Source organism: Tachypleus tridentatus, chromosome 9 (assembly GCF_004210375.1).
Source record: "Tachypleus tridentatus isolate NWPU-2018 chromosome 9, ASM421037v1, whole genome shotgun sequence".
NCBI lineage: Eukaryota > Metazoa > Arthropoda > Merostomata > Xiphosura > Limulidae > Tachypleus > Tachypleus tridentatus.
The window spans coordinates 91087379-91098161 of NC_134833.1; the positions used below are offsets into that span (position 1 = coordinate 91087379).

At 34.9% G+C, this 10783-nt stretch overlaps 1 pseudogene across 1 annotated transcript; it reads right to left on the bottom strand.

Moving 5' to 3' along the window:
- Positions 1–933: 933 nt before the first annotated feature.
- Positions 934–10520, bottom strand: LOC143225737 (uncharacterized; annotated as a pseudogene). Its single transcript, XR_013014013.1, has 3 exons — positions 10390–10520; positions 3382–3905; positions 934–1209 (listed from the first exon to the last, which is right to left on the bottom strand). The product of XR_013014013.1 is annotated as an uncharacterized LOC143225737 (transcript).
- Between the last annotated feature and the right edge of the window lie 263 nt (positions 10521–10783).

The window sequence follows — 10783 nt, forward strand, 5'->3', positions numbered from 1 at the left end:
TTCTGGCTAATGCATAATTTGTTTCCGTAAGTTTTTGGTAAAAATATATTGTTAATCCACAGAAACCAGTATATTAGCAAATGGTAAGCTAAAACATGCATAAAAATACAAATATATAATAAGAATCAGATTAGTAATGAAGTTGGAGATTAGACCGCACTTGGAGACCAATGGGGTGGATAGATATGTGTGTATGTGATGTTGTCCGTTATTGATTAATGCAAACCTTGTGTAGATTGTAGTTCTTTATACTTGAGGTACTAGTAACAAACACAGTTTAGGGGTTTAAAAACCCAAGCTACTGTCTGCTTTAATTAAAATTTCTTCCAGGTTTATTTATCAGGCCTTCAGTAAAGTTAGAAGATTGGATTACGTTGTTGTTTTTTCTGTTCCATCTAGCGTAACTTGAGTTAATGCTTATTTTATAAGGAAACAATTTAATGTTTCCTATTTACTAATGAAAAATAGATATTTATATTTAGAATCGATCACTGTAAAACCAACCAAAGTAAATTTTCTGTCAATAAATATTTGTAAATTGGTGTACATGCCGTTATTGACCTCTGTCAGGTCCATGAACTTAGGTTTATTATATATTTTGGGAATTAACAAGAGAAAGGCATACCAGTAATTTTTTGGAATAAATATTAATGGCATAACTGTAAGGAAGTTCAGAGAAACTTCAAATTATGTACAATGTGTGAATTAAAAATATATATATATAGTTGTTAAAAGGTTGTGTTAGTGTAAATCGCTCTTATTAGGGAGTATTCGTAAAAAAAACACGAAATTTTAAGAACAGTTTTATTGCAGTGAAAAGGGTATGTTACAATAAATACTTAGTACCTAAATAATTGACTATTTTATATTTTAAACCATGCATGCCCGAGAAAGTTATTTAGAGAAATTCAACACCTAACCAGCGGGTGGTATTTCTCAACCGGTGGAACTTTAGTGTTATCCAGTGCTTCATAGTTTCGCCCCACCTGATGTGAGTGTTTGTGGAGCATAGAAAGTGGGTTTGTCATCTTACAAATTAAAACATGTCGGTGAATATCAGTTGTAGTGGACGTTTCACTTCAATCCTCTTCGCTGCAATCTTGGTATATAGCAAAACAATCATCTCCGCTGCGCCCTCTTCTGGAAGCATTGTAACTTTCTTCAAATGGCATCGCTTTCTGAGTTTCCAAAGCATAACTAACAGCATAACTGTAATTAAAAAAACATTAAAAGCGTTTTTGAACTTCCTCCTGTTATTCTGTACCTTACGTATTTTTACGCATCTGTGTGAATGAGGGAGAATGTACATTTATCAAATGTCATTCAATATAGTTTAATGGCCAGGTGGATTAAGACGTTCGACTCGTAATCTGAGGGTCGCGGGTTGGAATCCCAGTCGCACCAAACATGCTTAACCTTTCAGCCGTGAGGGCGTTATAATGTTACGATGAATCCCACTATTCGTTGGTAAAAGAATAGCCCAAGAGTTGGCGGTGGATGGTAATGACTAGCTGTCTTTCCTCTAGTCTAACACTGCTAAATTAGGGACGGTTAGCGCGGATAACCCTCGTGTAACTTTATGTGAAATTCAAAAACAAACAGTATAATTTAATAAAAGACCAACTAACTCATAAGTTGGTTACAGCGAATTCCGTCACTTGCTTATTACCGTACAGGCCAGTGTTGTTTTAAATAATTTGTTTAAAATAATGACCAGTTGGTGTCAAAAATAACAGCAGTTCTTTAAAATCGAATGTTTTCGATCAGTTACATGCTTAATATTTGATTGAGTTCGAAGTAGTTCTATTTTCAATAAATATACTGAAATGTTTAGCAGGTGTACTGTTGTTTTATCACATTTGGTTAACTTAGAGTTGTTTCTAGACATGAAACAATTTATGCCAGGTGGATAAGACACGTAATCCGAGGGTTGCGGGTTCGAATCCCCGTCACATCAAACATGCTTGCCCTTTCAGCGGGGGAAGCGTTATAATGTGACGGTCAATCCCACTATTCGTTCATAAAAGAGTAGTCCAAGAATTAGCGGTGTGTGGTGGTGACTAACTGCCTTCCCTCCCACTGTTAAATTAGGAACGGCTATCGCAGATAGCCTTCGTGTAGCTTTGCGCGAATTCAAAGCAAACAGACGAAAACTTTTTTTGATAATCTGTTGTTAGTTATAAAAATTTGTGTAAATTTTGTAAATCGCACCTTAATCGTTTAAGACAATACTTCACGTCGGTTAAAACCTCATTTAAAGTATATATTGTAAAGTTGTATTTGACTTCGGATTAAGTGCATTCTTGTGGTCAGCGTTGATCTCCAGATTCTATGTTCGAAGTATCCATTCCAACAAAACGTATTAAATCCAGCTGATTGGTTAGACAAGATCTAGTCGGCAGTGAGTACTATTGAACCTTCCTTTTAGTTTAATAGTTCAAAAATTAGAGACAGGTGACGCTTGAGTATCTACGCGCGAATGCTCAAAAACACTTACACCCCCGTGTAATTATAATTTGATGGTGATATTTAAACGGTAATCATCAGAATAATTGTTACCTATGTATTAGTTATTGAATGATTTCAGAACGTTTTCAACACTGGCTTGACAATGTCATTTGATTAGCAGAGTATCGCATAGGAGTTTCGATAGGTAGTTTAGTATTAATCAAACATGCTTTGTTCTTATATATGTACAAATATTAAGTGGTTATAGTTTACTTTGTTATATGTCTTATTACCTAACGTTACAAATTATTAAAGTGATCTCTGTAAAGAGAGATATACCAAGAAACTGAATAGCTATAGTTTTGTTGACAACATCTAAAGCTTTACCAAACCTTTTAACAATATGGAGTACTGCCAATCACTAGAAGGGGGGTATTGGGTGTCTATAATGTTGGCGTTGAACGAAAGGAGAAGGTCTGTGATGTTACGTACAAGACTAATAGTCAACTCTGATAAAGGTCGTCTCTTTAAAAATTATGTGACGGTTACTCCCAACTAGTTTTCTTTCACTCACAATTAGGAGTATTTACAAGTGAATCGTAGGGTTCTCTCGCCTAATTTTTTAGCCTATTGTATGCAGGATGTATCTTTCAGGTGAATAAAAAATTCTGAACACCCACAAAGGACAAATGAAATAACCACGAGTCATCGCAAGATAATTGTTTATATTGCTAAATTAAAACAAAAAAACGCTATTTTCCTCTGTGTGTCGTCCGTTCCTTAAATTAAGACATATCAGAAGTTATCTTAGGTAGTTATATTATTTGGTTATATTCTTTGAATAATATGTAACTATGGTGTTTATTAAGTTGTATGTTCGTGAAAACTACAAATGAATGCTTTTGAGAAGTACTGACTGATTGCGTAACTTACCCTCCAAATTGGGCCACTAAGTAGCCAATGTCTTTGCTCTCATTGACCGCCTTTTTGCTTGCTTCGCAAAGATATCTTTGCATGCACTGTTCGTCCTTGGTCAGTATGGACTTCACGTAGCCCTGCAGCATTGTTGCTCCAGCTAATCCGACGTCCCCCCACTGCTCCTTGCAAACCCCGTGCACTGGCAGAGCGAGCTCGCTGACTGAAAGTTGCCTGCATCATGTCTAGCAAACTCATCAGAATATTTAAGATCTGCCGCGCAGTGGCTGAACTTTCGTCAGTGCTACCGAATAACAGTTTGACAATTGTATGAATGATATTTTTGGCAGAAAGGAACTGTGTAACGTCGTTCTTTTCTTTGTCATATTTAAAAGAAAACTTTTCCTGCCTGAAGCGAGCATTTCGAGCATTTTCTGTTGTACTTTGTGCCTTTTTGACGTTTCCATCGTTGCTAAGATCGAGTTGTGACTTAGCTGTAGCTAAAACGAAGAAGAAGAAAATTATCGTCTTCATGTTTGCTCCTGTAAAAAAAGAAGAAAAAGAGCGTTAATAAATTTGTTAACCAGAGTATATAAAGTATTATCTTTACATAAAAACTGTGCAAAATTATTAGAACAAGAGAATATGTTGTCATTCCATTTGATGGGTCTAATTCTTCCATGTCATTACAGAATGTAAATTTCAACACTATGGTAATGTTTCACTGATCCCTGTTGACAACTGAATGAGCCAGGGTGATAATACTTATCATTTTTTAGACTTCCTATATACTTCTACCAAGGGCACATCATAAAGGTTCTGCTCGAATGAACATACTGATCAAATTTTGGGTCTGAAATAAGTGCCATGGTATCAGTACATGTAAGAAGAAATTAATTTAATAGTACTTTACAAATAAATCTTGATGAAAACGGTGTTTAACATTATTAAAGTGTTGTTATGCCACGACCCAAAAAGTGCCGAAAGTCTTCAGTAGAACAGACAGTTCACACGAAAGCTTCACGTGCTAGACTTAAATGATCCCCAAACACTGTCAAGTACACCCTAGGTTGTGAGACTAAGACAGGTAAACTTGAAAATATGAAAGGAAGAGACAGAACACCTAAACTGAATAATACTGTCAACCATGAGATAAACTAAACTACCATGTACCAAATGACAGAAAAGTGTCCAGATCTACGGTATCAAGAAGATTCAACAAGAATGGAATAATTGGTCGTGTGGCAGTTTGAAAGCCTTTAATTCTATATCAAATATTGTGAAGAGACTTAAATTAGTTATGTACAAAACTGGGTAGTTGATTATTAAAAAGGAATTGTGGACAGATGAGTCCTAGATTTCAATATTTGGTTCAAAATGTAATTTGTCCAACTGATGGCAAAAAGGTGAAAAATACTTAACTCGGTGCATAGCACCTACTGCGAAGCGTGAGGGGGAGGCAGTATAACGGTTTGAGGTCTACTGAGGTGACAGGAGGTATCTGCAAAACAGATGGAATAATGGACCAGTGCAAGTGTCATCAAATATTGACACATGATGCTATACCAAGTGGTTTGCGTATTATTGATAAAGGATTCTACTACTAAGAAGATAATGACCCCAAATACTCATCCAATCATTCAAATGAAACAATGGCTTCCACAGAGCCACGATGTCAACCTAATTGGACAGATTTGGGGTTTGATAGATCGAAAACTTGATAAATAAAAAGTTACCTCCAAAGAAACTTTATGGAAGTGTATTAGAGACATTTGGAGTAAATTTCTAAAGGATACTCTGATTAAATATGTTGGAACAATGCCTGAAATATTGTCTGCATTTGTTCAAGCAAAAGGGCAAGCAAAGTATTAACTGTTTTCTGAAGTCAAACTCTTCCACCGAGTTACTGTTAGGCTAAACATGAAGATTAATGAAATTTTGATGTTTCACCTGATATTCTATTGTTCTTTGAAACACTGAAATCTAATTTTCGACTTTGTCCTAACACTTTTGCACAGTATTATAGACGCAACACAAATCACTCGATATACCCCTATAATACTTTTCAAACTGCACAACCAGTTGCTAGGATACAACATATAACATTTACAAAGTTTATTTTGTGGCCCGGCATGGCCAAGCGTGTTAAGGCGTGCGACTCGTAATCTGAGGGTCGCGGGTTCGCATCCCGGTCGCGCCAAACATGCTCGCCCTTTCAGTCGTGGGGGCGTTATTATGGTACGGTCAATCCCACTATTCGTTCGTAAAAGAGTAGCCCAAGAGTTGGCGGTGGGTGGTGATGACAAGCTGCCTTCCCTCTAGTCTTACACTACTAAATTAGGGACGGCTACCACAGATAGCTCTCGAGTAGCTTTGTGCGAAATTCAAAACAAACAAAAGCTTATTTTTGAAGACGTTTTTAATTCAACGGTTCGTACAGTTGCTTGGTCAAAGTGAGGTTTGACGTCATATGATGAACGTATGGCTTAACTTGTGAACTCTTAAGATTTAGTTACAGGTTGAGCTCTAGAACATGGGTTATGCTTGAGTAGATTACTATTAGTTTTTGAATATTTTAAGCAGTGTGTTATTATTTGATTGAGTTTGTAATGTCATATCAGAGCCGTAAATGTTAAGGTTGTGTTCTAGATTAAGTGATAAGTACGTCATACATTTAACAAATAAGTAAAATTGTTATATTAGCACCTACAGTGAACTTATAACTAAACGTTAGTTCAGCCTAACTTGTAAAACTTTTAAGTCGAAGAAATAAAACGTTTTCGTTACTATTAAATGGACTGGGCGTTGAATTATTCTTTTTTAACCCTAAAACATCAGCCATCATCAATTGATGCTGCTACATTGAACATTCCTGCTGTTAAAGGGTTAATTAATAACAATAATAAAAGCCTAACAATAGAAATCATTACAACATATCAAAATTATTACTATGATATACATATAATAGAAATCGCCCAAATAATATCTACATAATGGTTATCTAATCGAAATACATGTGGTTATAATTTACTAATAAAGAAAATAAACGTAATGAAATGCAAAATTAAAGAACTGGTTTTCAAGAAAGGACTTTTTTTAAGCAACTGTTACATTACTTTGCTAAGAGACTAACCTGCGATAGTAATAAACTGTTACTGTCGTCTCTGTCATACAACGAGGTCATGGAAGTAATAAAAAAACTAGTGTGTTAACAGTGACGTTAAAGAGGATGCTGGAGTTGAACATTTATCATAATATCTTTATTTTTATGAGTCAGTGCGTAACATTTCAACTTTGCAACACCCAAACAAAACTAAAGATTTATATATTTTTTTATAAAAATAATTGTTGAGCGTCCTTATCTGACGGTTATGCTTGTATTAGATATAACAATGATTTTTGAAAGCATATAATTTTTCATGCCCGTCAAGGTTCAATAATTTGTCTTGCATTCTGGAATAAGCTTTGTGTCGTGTCCGGGTGCTGATATGTGAAACAAAATCTCATAAAACTATACCTTTTGAAAGAAGAAACCTAGAAACTCCGTTAAAAGTGAGGAGGGATTATAGCTCACGATCCTTTATCTCCTATCAAAAACCCTTGTAGTTATAATTGACTTTACTCGCATACGAATGGATTCTTGCTAGCCTTGGCATTGTCCCACATTCTAGAGTTCAATAAACCTTAACAGCTAACACACCCTTTGTGGAACCAACTATGTGATGCTTGCGGGTTTGTTGTTAAACAAACACTTACTTGCTCGCGAGGTCACTTGTATCCGGTTGTGTGACCTAGTCTATATAGGCGTCTTCCGTTTTACTGGGTTCAGAGCTTTTAGTTAGATTAGTTGTAACCTTGTCGATTCACGGATTAAGGACAAAACGTTTTCAACATGAGTGATAAGTTGTATGTTTGATCAAATATGAATTATAACTCTCACAAACCACTTTAAGTCATCTGTTACTTAATTCGTTCATTCATTATGAACCACGATAGTAATTCTATGATGGAAAGTACAAGGAGTTACATAAAACCATAATATAACGTTTAGACAAAAAGCACCTTAAACTAACTGAAAAGCCCGATTTGTAAAACACTCTGAAGCCTATGGCCATGTACGTATAAAATTATACGAAAAAGCACGGATATTAGACTTGGTTTGTTTGTTTTGAATTTCACGTAAAGCTACACGAGGGCTATCTGCGCTAGCTGTCCCTAATTTAGCAGTGTAAGACTAGAGGGAAGACAGCTACTCATCATCATGCACCGCAAACTCTTGGGCTACTCTTTTACCAATGAATAGTGGGATTGACTCCACATTATAACGCACTTACGGCTGAAAGGGCGAGCATGTTTGGTGTGACGGAGATTCGAACCCGCAACCCTCGGATTATGAGTCGAGTGCCTTAACCACCTAGCTATGCCGGGTCTGTTAGACTTGAAGGGAATAGAAAACTGCTTATAAAGGTCCATTTATAATAATTATTATTATATATACTCTTGCGAGCTTACAACAAAAACGCTTTAGTGTATTGCACCCAAACATTATGTAGAATACTACGAAGACCGTAGGGGTCGATTTGTTTCTTTTGTATCTTACATAAGCTAAAAACATCATAATTCTGGTTATCATTTCCTCTTGAAGTTAACTTTCTTACACATATCTCGTGTTACTTTAAAAAACTAAAGTATAGGATAAAACGGGGATTACCAGCCAATAATAGATGAACATTAGATGGCTGTAATATGTACGAACTCAATGATTTGTACGCTATACAACTGGGGCCTCTTGTCAGCTGGAGTATGAAGTGAAAAAATCAATTCACATAATATTTAATTTTTTTACACACATTCATTGAATAATTAATTTATAAGACACAAAGGTTTATTCAAAGCAATGTTTTAAATGTATGTTTCATTTGAAAAGCCTACTTTTCTGCTGGTAAAATTTTATATGCACATAGTGAGGGTTGTGTCTTACTATAGACATATACATAGTGAGGGTTGTGTCTTACTATAGACATATACATAGTGAGGGTTGTGTCTTACTATAGACATATACTATACATACATGTATACACAGAGTTGTGTCTTACTATAGACATATAATTGTCCATTGCTATACATTGTATGCACAGAGAATCTAGTTATACAAAAACTACAAATGCTCACTATATTCTTAAACAAATCTCCATAACAATATTCAACTGCAACGAAACATTTTATATATCAAAATAATTAGATGAAATAGTCAATAGCTACAGTAAATCATCATGAACTGTATCAACTAGCAACGTTTATTATTATTACAACGTGTAAATTTAGCTACTATATCAAGTAATTACTTACCCATAGTTAAGCATAAAAAAGCCAACAAACAAGATAAATAAAAAATTGGCAATTTAAAAAGTGGTAAACAGGGATCATAAAGAAGTGGGAAAACAAGGTTAGAAATAATGTATAAATTATTTACTCAAATTACAAATTCCTATTTTGACTCCAGTAAATGTAATTCTAGGTAATAGCAGGGAGTCAAAACAGGGATTTGCAGCTTTAGTAAATAATGTCTACAGTAACTACAGCTTTCTTTTCTTACTCTTTTTTTTCTTTTATACAATCCCTATTTACATGTTTTTAAATTTCATACCAAAATGTTAACCTTTGGTTGAAAGACATAATCCAAGGATCTCCATTTTTAACATGTAAACAGGGTTCCTTTCTTAAAACACAATTTACTGTACGCTTGTAGCTTTACCTCCCTTGTATGTAAACTCAAATCAATTAACTACTGGCCAGTTTTTACTGGTTAAATCATCATAAGGTTACCGTTTTATTTCAAACATTTATTTAGATTCGTAGCAGTATTAGAGCCTCTAGTGGCACAGCGGCATGCCTGCGGACTCACTCCGCTAAAAACCGGGTTTCGATACCCTTGATGAGCAGAACATAGATAGCTCATAGTGTAGTTTGGTGTTTAATTTTAAACAATCAAACATACCAGTAACAAATAAACTTGGAAAACTGAATTATTTAACTATAAAAAATTAATTAATTACCTTTGAATGCATGTCACCCCTATTTGTTTGTAACCACATCGATTTGCCACCATATTCTCAGTATATAGTTTTAAACAGTATTACAAACGAAGTTAATTGAAGTAAACGCGGTTATTCCACATTTCTCAAGTCTACCTGATACCACAGAACGTCAATAGTGACGATTTATATTATATTATATTATATTATATTATATTATATTATATTATATTATATACACGGTTGTATTTTCGTTTGTGAATCTATGCGTTTCATTTCTCCATTCTTAACTTAATGGAGTATATACATTCGTCAACCAAGAATTTTAGTGAACGTTAAAATTTCCTTTTATTATTTTTGACACTGTGTTGCTACACTATGTTATTATTTTTAGTCACACTAGTTTTAGTTCGTTTGTTGTTAAACCCAAAGCTACATAGTGAACCACCCGTTTTCTGTCCATCGTGGGTATCGAAACCCGTTTTTTGTCTAATAGGCTAGTCGGGGATCTAGTTTTAATAAAGTGCAACAGTTGTAGTATCTAAAAATTATTTTCCATTCTGTCAAGTTATTACTATATTATTTTAAAATTACTGATAGTGACTGGTGTTGCTTTTTTAAGTTATTTGACGACTAATTCTGTAAAAGTATATTCCGAGCGTCACAGTAATATTTTAATTGTTTAATAAAAAATGAAAAGGCAAAATTTGTGAATTTCTTAGAAAGTATAGTCTTGGGCTGAATAATGAAATTAAAGCTTGCCTTAGCGAAATAAGTGAATTAGTTTAAACACCCACCTTTCATAAAATAAAACTTTCAAACCATATTTTTAACAGTTCCCTTTTCAGAATATCAGAGTGGCTAAAGAACTCGAAGCTCGTTTCAGCAAAATAAATTAATGGGTTAAAACATATATCTGTAAGTTTTAATGTTTTCCATTTTGATCATTCTGACTTTAAACATGCTATAATTATACAGTCGATGTTCATACCTTTGATTTGATTTTGCTCGTTACCGGCTATAAGGAAACATCCAAGACGCAGTCCTTTCTAATGCTCTAAATGACCCCTTCGCTTCTTTTATAAGAGCGCTTGAGGCATGGCGCTTAGTCCTATAGTGTCTCGTGCGGGTGCGCGTGTGTAGTGGCAGCCCATTAAGTGTGTCCGTGGCCTGTACTATTGGGTGAAATAATCAGTGCCATAAGGCATATCGGAACCCAAACACGGAAGCGTGTAGAATTTCTATGACGTAATTTGGTATTGAGAGTTATGGCTTGTGACCGTATCGAGAGGGCAGGTAGCACTGAGAAGTCACATACGACTTGAGTCACAAAAGAAGCAGCGAAGTGTTTGATAAAGGTTAATGCAAGTTTTAAATTTAATGTT